This window comes from Myotis nattereri (genome assembly GCF_964212035.1).
Source record: "Myotis nattereri genome assembly, chromosome: 7".
Classification (NCBI taxonomy): Eukaryota; Metazoa; Chordata; class Mammalia; order Chiroptera; family Vespertilionidae; genus Myotis; species Myotis nattereri.
In genome coordinates, this window is record NC_138082.1 from 45,284,711 (window position 1) to 45,295,176 (window position 10,466).

At 41.8% G+C, this 10,466-nt stretch overlaps 1 long non-coding RNA gene across 1 annotated transcript; it reads left to right on the top strand.

Annotated features, from left to right (window-relative positions):
* Window positions 1–104: 104 nt before the first annotated feature.
* LOC308522313 lies at window positions 105–9,810 on the top strand. Its single transcript, XR_013996232.1, has 4 exons — window positions 105–934; window positions 1,006–1,113; window positions 5,522–5,787; window positions 9,215–9,810. It is a non-coding gene; the product is annotated as an uncharacterized lncRNA (long non-coding RNA).
* The last annotated feature ends 656 nt before the right edge of the window (window positions 9,811–10,466 follow it).

The following is a 10,466-nucleotide window of genomic DNA, read 5'->3' on the forward strand; positions in this document are numbered from 1 at the left end:
GCCTCGGGGCCTCTGAAACAGGAAAGAGAGAAAACCCCAAGAGTGTGGGGACGGGGCGGATGGGGGGAAGGCGGTCAGTGTCTATATATTTTTCATCCAGCAAATGCCACTAAAATGGCTGCTGCCTTTCCGTTGCCTTAGAAACCCATTAGTCTTCCTCCGCAGCTTGTCAAAACTTGGGGGCGAGTTCTCGCTCACCTTTCCTGTTTCCCCTTTAGGAAGGGATGGAGAGGGGGGCTCTTACGGCTTGGGATGGGCACACCCACAGTGGTCTCTAAGGTGGAATGCAGGCGACAATTCCTCCCGAAGGGCAGGCGAGGAAGGACTGGGATGGGTTGCAGAGGGGGCACGGGCATGGCTGCAAGCTGGGAGGGGAGGCTGGTGGGCCAGAATGGTGCCCAGGGGTGTCTGAGGGGATGACAAACTGGTCTGGGACCTTGCACCTTAGACCAGCTTGGGCTTCCATCACCTGCATCATGAAAAGAAACACGAAAGAGTGGGGAGCATTGGGGCCGCAGCAGAACTGAGGTTCAGGGATTGGGGGCCAAGATCCCAAGGCACGGTGGTTGTTCACTTGGATGGTTGGCCCCACATGCCATTCTCTCCAGGCCTGGGCGTGGGGAGTGTTTGCCTACTGTCTGGCTCAGGTCGGAGTACACAACAAACGCAATGCCTACAAGTTTTTTGGTTACACTCTCGCAAAAATCAAATTATGCTGTGACAGTTGTTTAAGAATGTGGGACAAGTTAAGTCTTTTGGACTATTGCCAAGCACGGTTTTGATAATTATGAGTGCTCATCTAGGGATAGACAATGGGCATAGAGACACAGCATTGCTCTCCTCACTGTGTCTTGTTTGTTTTTGTTTGATCTCTCCTTCCCTCACTCTCCTGCTTACAGGAGGTTTAAGGAGATTGGAGAGCGTGAAACAGCAGGTACGTACTGGCGTGCTTTTACCCTAATAAAACGCCTCCGAAGAATTTACCATTTTCCCTCTGCTCCGCAGCCAGGATCTGGTTTCAGACCTCCACCTTTCCTTCAGCAACAAACTCCTCCCTGCTCCGTGCTTGTCCTCCAGCTGACCTCCATCTGGTTAACTTCTATCATGGTTAAGGTAAACAAATTTAAAATGTTATACTATATAAAGATTATCAAAGGCATTTATGCCATTCCTTTTCTAGGATAGGGATATGAAGGAGGAAATGAATCTCCTATATTTATTAAGATTCATTCATAAAGGCATCAAAGAACGCTTAAGAATGTTTCAAGGTCACCAAATGCTTTCTCAAGATTCCTTTACCCAGAGAAAGCTTCTAGGTAAAGAGCGAGAGGGGAAAAAGACTGCACTTGACCTGCCATTTACCAGAACCTCGGAGTTACCATCGGTTTTTGGCCATGATGCTAATAATAGTCGCCATTTATTGGACATCCACTGAGTGTCAGGCTCCGTGTGGTGTTCTCTACCTGTCATCTCATTTAATCTTCAGAACAGTCTATGAAGCAGAGCCGGAAGGGCAGGTATCCAGGGTACGATCCCGGCAGCCCCTCACCTCTTCTAGTCGCTGCACAATTTAAACCCTGGAAATGGAGCCTTCCCTTCAGGTGAGCCTAGGGCCGGCCCTGACCCGCTAAGGTTAGGACTGCCTCGGCCTAGGACACTTCCATTGCCATCTGCACAGCTAAGCCCAGAGCAGACTGTGGAGATTCGGCCTTTTTCTTTTTCATTTCTTCACACCCATATTAATTCATCTGGTAATTCAATTCAGGAAATACTTGAGCTCCTACCACATGCCAGGCACTGTGCTAGACACTGAGGAAAGAGCAGAGAACAGATTTCCTACTTGCAGGGAACATTGCTGCAGTGGAATGAGAGATAAACAGATAGCATATTAGTACAGGGTGGGGCAAAAATAGGTTCACAGTTTTTTGTATGACAAATAATACAATAATTAATAAATGATACAAGAATAAACTCTGTTTCACATGCTCACAACGGTAACCTATATATCATATGTCCAGTAGGGGTAAATGCTTTGAAGAACAATTAAGTCAATTAAGGGAATACAAAGGTGGAAAGGGGGGGGGCTTCTATTTGGGATAAAGTAGTCGGAAAAGGCCTCTGTGATAAAGTGGCATTTGAGCCGAGCATGGGACCTGTCTACATACCACCTGTCTCTTCTGGGCCACGTGCTCCTCCTGGGTTGCTAGCAGACTCCATGAACCAGCCCCTGTGGTTTCCCTGCGTGAGGCTCACCAGCCACAAGCCTAGAACATCTGGCTCCTTTCTCCACCCACCTCCCCAAACTCAGCTAAAATGCCAGTGGGGCTGAATGACACAATCCAGAAGTGCAGAGGATTTAATTCCCCCTAAATGAATTTTGACCAGTGGGAGACAGGAGATTGGAGGATACTGGGCAGATAAACTTCCTCTCTCTTTTTTCCCTCTGATGGACTGTTCCGGTACAAGTTTTCTGGTTGTTTTTTTAAATATATTTTTTTTATTGATTTTTTACAGAAAGGAAGGGAGAGGGATAGAGTTAGAAACATTGATGAGAGAGAAACATCCATCAGCTGCCTCCTGCACACCCCCTACTGGGGATGTGCCCGCAACCAAGGTACATGCCCTTGACTGAAATCGAACCTGGGACCTTTAAGTCCGCAGGCCGATGCTCTATCCACTGAGCCAAACCAGTTAGGGCTGGTACAAGTTTTCTCCATGCAGCCTGTCTGGAGTTGACCGATGTGACCAAGCCTGTGTGCTTACTGAGTGTTAAGGTTTGGATTGTGTTCCCCAAAAACTTATTGAAGTCTTAACCCTGTGAGTGTGACCTTATTTGGAAATAGGGTCATTATATGTAATCAAATTTAAATGAGGTTATCAGGTCGGTCCTTATAAAAAGAGGAAAAGACAGAGACACCCAGGGAGGAGATGGCCATGTGATGATGATGGAGAGACTGGAGTGATGCATCTACCAGCCGAGGAACACCACGGACTACCAGCAAACTCCAGAAGCTAGAAGAGGCAAGGAAGGACCCCTTCCTTCAGAGGGCACATGTCTCTGCCAACATCTTGATTTCAGACTTCTAGTCTCCAGAACTGTGAGACAATAAATTTCTACTGCTTTAAGCAACCCAGTTAGTGAGCAATGTATGAGAGTCGTAGTTACCCCACGTCCTCACCAAAACTTGGAATTGTCAATCTTTTTAATTTTAGCTTTTCTGGAGGGTGTGTACTGATATTTCATTATGGTTTTAATATGCATTTACAGATAACTAAGGTTGAGCTCCTTTTCATATGCTCATTGGTCACTTAGATATCTTTTTATGAAGTACTTATTCAAGTCTTTTGTCCACACTTTATGTTTTTGTTCAGACCACATCCCATTTCCAAATCTGTATTAGTTACCTATCGCAACCTAACAAATTACTCTAAAACTTAGACAGCTAAAAATACTAAATCTTCGTTATCTCACAGAACCTCTGAGGGTCAGGAACCTGAGAGCTGCTTAGTTGGGTTCCAGCTCAAGGTCTCAGGTTGCAGGGTTGTAGTCGAAGCCACGCTCCACTGGGACCAGAGACTGCACTTCCAAGCTCCCTCACACACGCTTCATTGATGAAGCTTATTCATGTATGATTTTTGTTAGGCTGGTGAAATATTGAAAAGATTAAAGACCCCCTACCACTCTCACTGACCTCTTGGTGCCCAGGATCTCAGTTCGAAAAAACTCTTCTAAAGGAAGGGATGGTGGCAAAGAGAAAATCAAGGTCCCACAACTAGTTGTCAGTGGGTGGGGAGTAGGGGCTGGGGGGTGGGGACAAGGAAGGGCTGTTAGAAATCTAAAAATATTCAGGCTAAAGAAATGTAACTTTGAAATGGCTCCCTTTTATTAAGCTCCCACTACTGCACTCGCAGTTTAAAAGAAGAGATCATGGCAGTGTGTCTCTACTCCTCCACAAATGGTCATCTGACCCAGCAACCTCACCCGTGGAATCGATACCAACATCAGCATCCACAATATGGAGAAAGCTACATACAAAGATGCTCGTTGAAGACTATAAATCTAAATGATGAAATTGCTAAAGAAAATGCATATTCTCTCAAATTAAATTATTAAAAGTGTTTAAGATAGAATATTACAGGAATTGCTTAGAGCATAATATTAAGTGGAAAACTAAATAAAAATGTTACAATGTAGTATCATTTATGATGCACAGAGGAAACTATTGAAAAAGAAAAGTATAATATCTGAATTAAAAATAATAGGGTAATGGGTAAATTCCCTCCCTACTTCCCAAATTTTCTAATTAAAAACATCTAAACTTACCAATTGCCATCCCTACCTTAGACACTGAACTTGATAAAATAGAAAATATAAATTATCTTAATTTTTCTTTTTTTTCTTTTTTTAACATATTTTATTGATGTTTTACAGAGAGGAAGGGAGAAGGACAGAGTTAGAAACATCAATGAGAGAGAAACATCGATCAGCTGCCGCCTGCACACCCACCGCTGGGGATGTGCCCGCAACCCAGGTACATGCCCCCGACCGGAATCGAACCTGGGGCCCTTCAGTCCCCAGCCCGACACTCTATCCACTGAGCAAAACCGGTTAGGGCTCTTAATTTTTCTCAATTCATTTTTTCTCAGCTTTTTTATTTGAAAATTTTCAAACCTACAGAAAAGCTAAGACTAGAACGACAAATGCCTGTCTATCTTTCATCTAGATTCCCCAATTGTTCCACATTTGTTTTCTTTCTCTGTGTATAATACATAGACATGTTTTTATTCGGAACTAAGAGTAAGTGGCAGACATTGGACAATGTGGTCTTATATACTACAACACATATCTTCTAAGAACAAGGACATCCTTCTACCTTTTCCTATCATTATCATACTCAAGAAACTTAGCATTGTTATAATCCTATTGTGTCATATAAAGTTTACATTCATTTCTCCAATAGACCAAAAAAAATCATCTTTTTTTTCCCCTCTGGTTTGGTTGGTTTTATGCAAGATTCAATAAAAAATTGTGCATTGCATTTGGTTGTTATGCCCCTTTAGCCTCTTTAACTCCTTCACGATGTTGACATTTGGTAAAGACTCAAGGACAGTTATTTTTCAGAATGTTCTTTAGTTTAAATGTGTCTGTTTTCACATGCTTAGAAATTACTTGGATTTCTTGGCTAATTTATCAATCTTATTTTGTGTTGAAAAGATGTTACTCTTTTCTATGTCTTGTGAAAACAGAAAGTCTTTGATGGTTTTGTTTAAAAGATTAATCTGACATTTTGCTTGGGCGCAGTATTAGCTGGACTCAGGTATGTGTCTCTGAGCTGAGTCATTTGGTCATCTAGAAAATAGTAACTGAGAATGTGTAGCTTAAGAAATCCAAGCACTTGTGAGCCACTGTAAATAACTTATTCCCACAGCAAGAAGTAGGGGTCTGTCTGCTTTTTAACCACCTATGGTTAGTCTATGTCAAGAGAATGTTTCCTATTCTTTGATTCTTTTTATTTGTTAGGTTCGCCTGTCAGCCAAACAGGAAACTAGCTGGTCATACAGCTACCGGGTCACAATCCTAGAGGATACAGTCATCTGCTTAGCCACTGCTCTGGTGGCAGCCACATGTGTGCCTTCAAAATTGTTTTACTAGAACTAGAACTTGTGAGTCCTGACAACATCTGATTTCTGAATTAACAAGCAGAGGGAAATCTAAGCCCATCAAGGCTGCCAACAAATCACACCGTTCATATAAATAAAAGCCATGGCGAAGATGTTGCCTGAATGGTAAGTGCCTCTTATCTGAGACTTGCAAATCTGGGTTATATTTCTAGGAACAGCCTACTCATTGTATCCAAGGGCATTGGCTTCACCCCAGGGATGGTGTTTCTTAAATCAAGCCATCATTCTTACCTCACTTGCCCAGGACAGTTATTGCTAATTAATCACAGTGTTCTTTTCTATTGGCCTGGACACGGCCTTGGAAATTTTCCCAACACGGCACTACAGGCAGCTGCTAATCACAATTTGGAATCAATGCATCAGAGGAGATTTTTATAACACTTAACTAGAAAAAAGAATTATTTTCTAAATCTCATCTGGTTTTTAGTTTCTCCACTTTCCCTGCACGTGAATGACAAGGGCCTAGAACAGTATTTCTTATGAATGACCAGATAACTAGTAAACCTGCTAAAAAAAAAAAAAAAGTCACATAATCAGAGCATGTTGAAAAGGTGACTGGACAAGGGAAGGAAAGGAGAATATATTCATTAGGGTTGGCTATTTGCTGTGCCAAATTGATCCCAACCTATATAGTAATAGCTAAAAGGCAATAGAAGTTTATTGCCTGCCATGAAATAATCCAATTGGTTCCAGGTTAGTGGGATGGGAGTAGTGAATTCCATTCTGCACAGCCTAGGAATCCAAGCTGATGGAGGCTCTGCCATCTTAAACACCTAATTTCCCGGGTCATTTGTATCCAGCTGGTGTAGAAGCGTGGAGGAATGCCATGTGACAGGCTTTCATTAGGACTGAAAGTGGCGCTCAACAATGCTGCGATATTTCATTGGCTAGAACCCAGTTACATGGCTGTATCTAACTGTAAATTGGGCTGGAAAGTAGCTTATGGCAGAGAAAACTCTCCCGAGTGGCACTACACCATAGAAGGGAGCATACATGTTTGGTGGTCAGCCAGTCATCTCTGCCCACAAAGAGGGACTTTTTCTTCAAACTCATGGCTTCTTGTAGGACAGGCGAATGGTGATAGCACTAGAGTCTGAGCTTTGTCATATTCCCATTTGGTGTATGGCTCAGCCAAATGTGAAGATAAAATTGATGATAGTGAAAATTATTAACTCTGCAATGGGTTACTGGAAAATCTGTGGAATTCTATTTTCTAGGATATATTTAAGATCCACTAAGAGTTCCACTTCTACCTAGAATGTAGAAAACAAGATTATTCCCACCCTAGAAATAAGAAAAACTACAGATAAAATACAAAATCATCAGTTTTCTTGAACCCATCCTTTTCTAGGTGTTTACCCATGAGAAGTAAAAATCTATGTTCACTCAAAAGTCTGTATGTGAATATTTTATAGTGACTTCATTCACTACCCCAAAAGCTGGAAACAACCAGTTGTCAATGCACCCATCAGTGAATGGATAAGCAAAGTGTGGTATATCCATACAGTGGAATAATACTCAGTAGTATAAGACAAAGTACTGATATGCCCAGCAACTTGAACAAATCTCAAGTTCATTATGCTAAGTAAAAGAAGGAACACTAGAGCAGCTATGTACTACAGGTTATTGGATGTCATCTTGGATGCTGGCTACACAGGCAGGGATCTCAGCATTTATAAATAAACTAGGGGCCCAGTGCACGAATTTGTGCACCTTGAAAGGAAACTGTGGGCTGCAAGGATGGGTCTTGGCCCATCCTCCCCTCTCCCACCTGGCACCTCCCACTATGGCCCCCAGTCCCCTGTCTGCCGGCAGCTCCGCTTCTTCCGCCACCACTCCCACACGCTGACAGCACTGACCCCACTTGCACCTGCTGACAGCACAGAGCAATTGGGGCCAATGCCAGCAGTGAGTGCGAGCAGGACTGGCGCCATCAGCGGGTGCAAGCGGCAGCTGTTGCCTGATTGCCCCTCAGGAGCAGGGGGAGGTGGAGAAGCCTTGAGGGGCAATTGGTGCCAACAGCCGCCCCTCACACCCACTGATGGCACCGAGCAATCAGGGCTGGTGCTGGGCGCTGGCAGTGGGTGCAAGCAGTGGTTCCAGCACCGGCAGCAGGTGCAAGTGCCAGGTGAGACCATGGAACACGGGAGTAAAGAATTTTCAGTAACCACCAGAGGCTGATGGTTCAGTAACCACAGATGACAGTGGCCAGTGCCCCGCCTTGGTCTGGTGCCCCCGTTCAGCTGCTCCACCATCCTGCCGTGGCCGACGCCTGCCATGTTCTGCACTCTACCGCCTGCTGCTGACGCCCGCCATGTTCCACGCGCACTCCTTGGTGGTCAGCATACGTCATAGCGACTGGTTGTTCGGTTGATTGGTTGTTCCACCATTCAGTCTATTTGCATATTAGAGTTTCATATATATAGATAGATAGATAGATACAAGTACTTGAACCCATATGCAGGCTATAATTTCATTGAACTGTAAAGGATTATTTCCGAGATCTGAAAGGAACAGAAAACATTGATGTTTTATTCCAACTAAACAGAAACAGTTTCTTTTTTTATCTTTATTTTTGAAAGTATTACATATGTTCTCCTTTTCCCCCCATTGATCCCTTCTAGCCCACCCACACCTCTCGCCCCAGGCCTGTTTCTTAGCAACATGAAAATATCATTTTCATGATTTGTACTCAGAATCACAGTTTATACAATGTCTATTTTACCTCTGTATTTTAGATTTATTCAACTGATGAATGTGAATAAAGGCTCATTTAACATTATCACAGGTGATAAGTAAATCTGAAAAGCACACTCTTTGTAAATTCTAGCAATATGAAAATAAATTTTTTTAAATCAGCAGATGAGGCCAATCTAATCAGATATTTGAGTAATAAGTGCATATTTTAGCCAGCATATAGAAATGAGGTAGAATGATAAAAATTAAAGTGAATGTGTAGGCCAAGTAAACACTTCAAAATCAAAGCCCTATTTCTAAGATAGTTCCACCTTCTTATTCATGAGTGTGTCATCTATACATCCATCTTTCTACATTTCCTAAATCTCAAGGGCAGGTTGTCAATTTTTATCATTTTGCTACTGGATTTAACTTTATTTTTCAAAAAAACATATAAATACTTCATAAATTTGTTGCAATGTTTAAGTAGAGGCTAAAAAAATGGTTATAATACAATGTTCTCTAATGCCTTAAAGTTATTAATCACAATTATGATACTCTAGATTATAATATACATATTTAGTAAATACCTTAGAAAACAGCATGATAGTTTTATTTATTTCATCTCCAGATCGCTAAAAAGAATGCCCATGTAACAGCCCTTCAATGGAACTTAAATACAATTTTAAGTTGACTATGAACTGTCTGAACAAATACAATTTTAAGTTGATTATGAACTGCTCTTTAAACTTGGCTTAGTGTGGGAGTTGAATATGTTAGGTAGTTTAAAGAGGATTAATTTCCAGGTCCTCAAATTCCATATTTTCATGCCTAAATCTGATCTGCCTGAAAACAGGTGCTTCATCAAGGCATGAGCCTGATCCCTTTCCCAGCTCCTGGTTCCTGGTCACCTTCACTGTCGTCCTAAGATAAAGGCAGACCGCTCCCTCCTCTGGAGTCCTGCTGTGGGGCCTGGCCCCAGGGTGCAAGTGCCTGCAGGGAAGCTGCCCTGATCAAAGCACTGCTTTGTGTCTCAGCTGTGTCATTTCAAGAAAGAAGAGAGTTAAAATCCCCACAATCAAAAACGTGTAATAGTAAGCCGAGTTGTATGCTGTTACATGTAAACCAATGGGTTGGAAATAACAACATACACTTACCTTGTTCTTTTTGTATTTGTTAGAATTTATTACAGAGGAATCTAAGAACAAATGACCAGCCACTGTCCAAGGGTTCTAACAAAAAGGGATAATTCATAATCTCAGAGCTTTGAGACAATAGCTTCTAACTCTATTTTTTAAACCTATTCCCTTTACTGCACTAATATGCCCATATTTTACATAAATAAACATATGTTCTTTCAACAACAAAAATATAAGATAAGCAGTGAAGAATGTTTATTTTAGAGTTTTTTCCCTAAAGCTTCTAAGATCTCTCTGTTCCTCCTTTTAAGTGAAAAAAAAAAGAAAAAAAAGAAGCATCTATGCATTTATAAAGCCTTTTATAAATGTGCAGATACCTACTATGCCTGAACCTTAATTTTTATTCTATGACTCAGTGACACTAACTTTGGTTTCTTCATTAAGAGCATGAGATATATTCATTTAGTCACACATTTAACAAAAAATGTATTCATCATTTCCTGTGGGCCTAGCTGTACCAAACTATTGTCTATGGTTTGTATTGCCTTATGTGGGAATGTAAGCTGTGGAGGTGGGGTGTAGGGGTGGGGGAGAAAGAGGAGGTTACTGCAGTTTCTTGGAAGCAGATCTGGAAGTTCTGAAAAGAAACTGAAGGACTATATAGTTCTTTCTATCAGTCACAAGAGACATCGTTAGGCAGCTATTAATTCTAAACATTTCTGGGAGTAATTGTCCAGGCAGTGAAGGCAGTTGTGGAGATTGAACATGAAAAGAAAACATCAAATGGAATTTGGCAGTAAACAAATCCAGTCTAGGCTTAAAGATGATGATCTCTGAGCTCACAGTTATAGCAGGGGAAATTTTTAGTTATGCAGTAAAAGCAAAAATTTTAGTTATGTTGGCTTTAGCCAGCACTTGGACTAATTAATTTCCAGTATCTCTTCCAAAAACAGGCTTGTATCAGAAGGT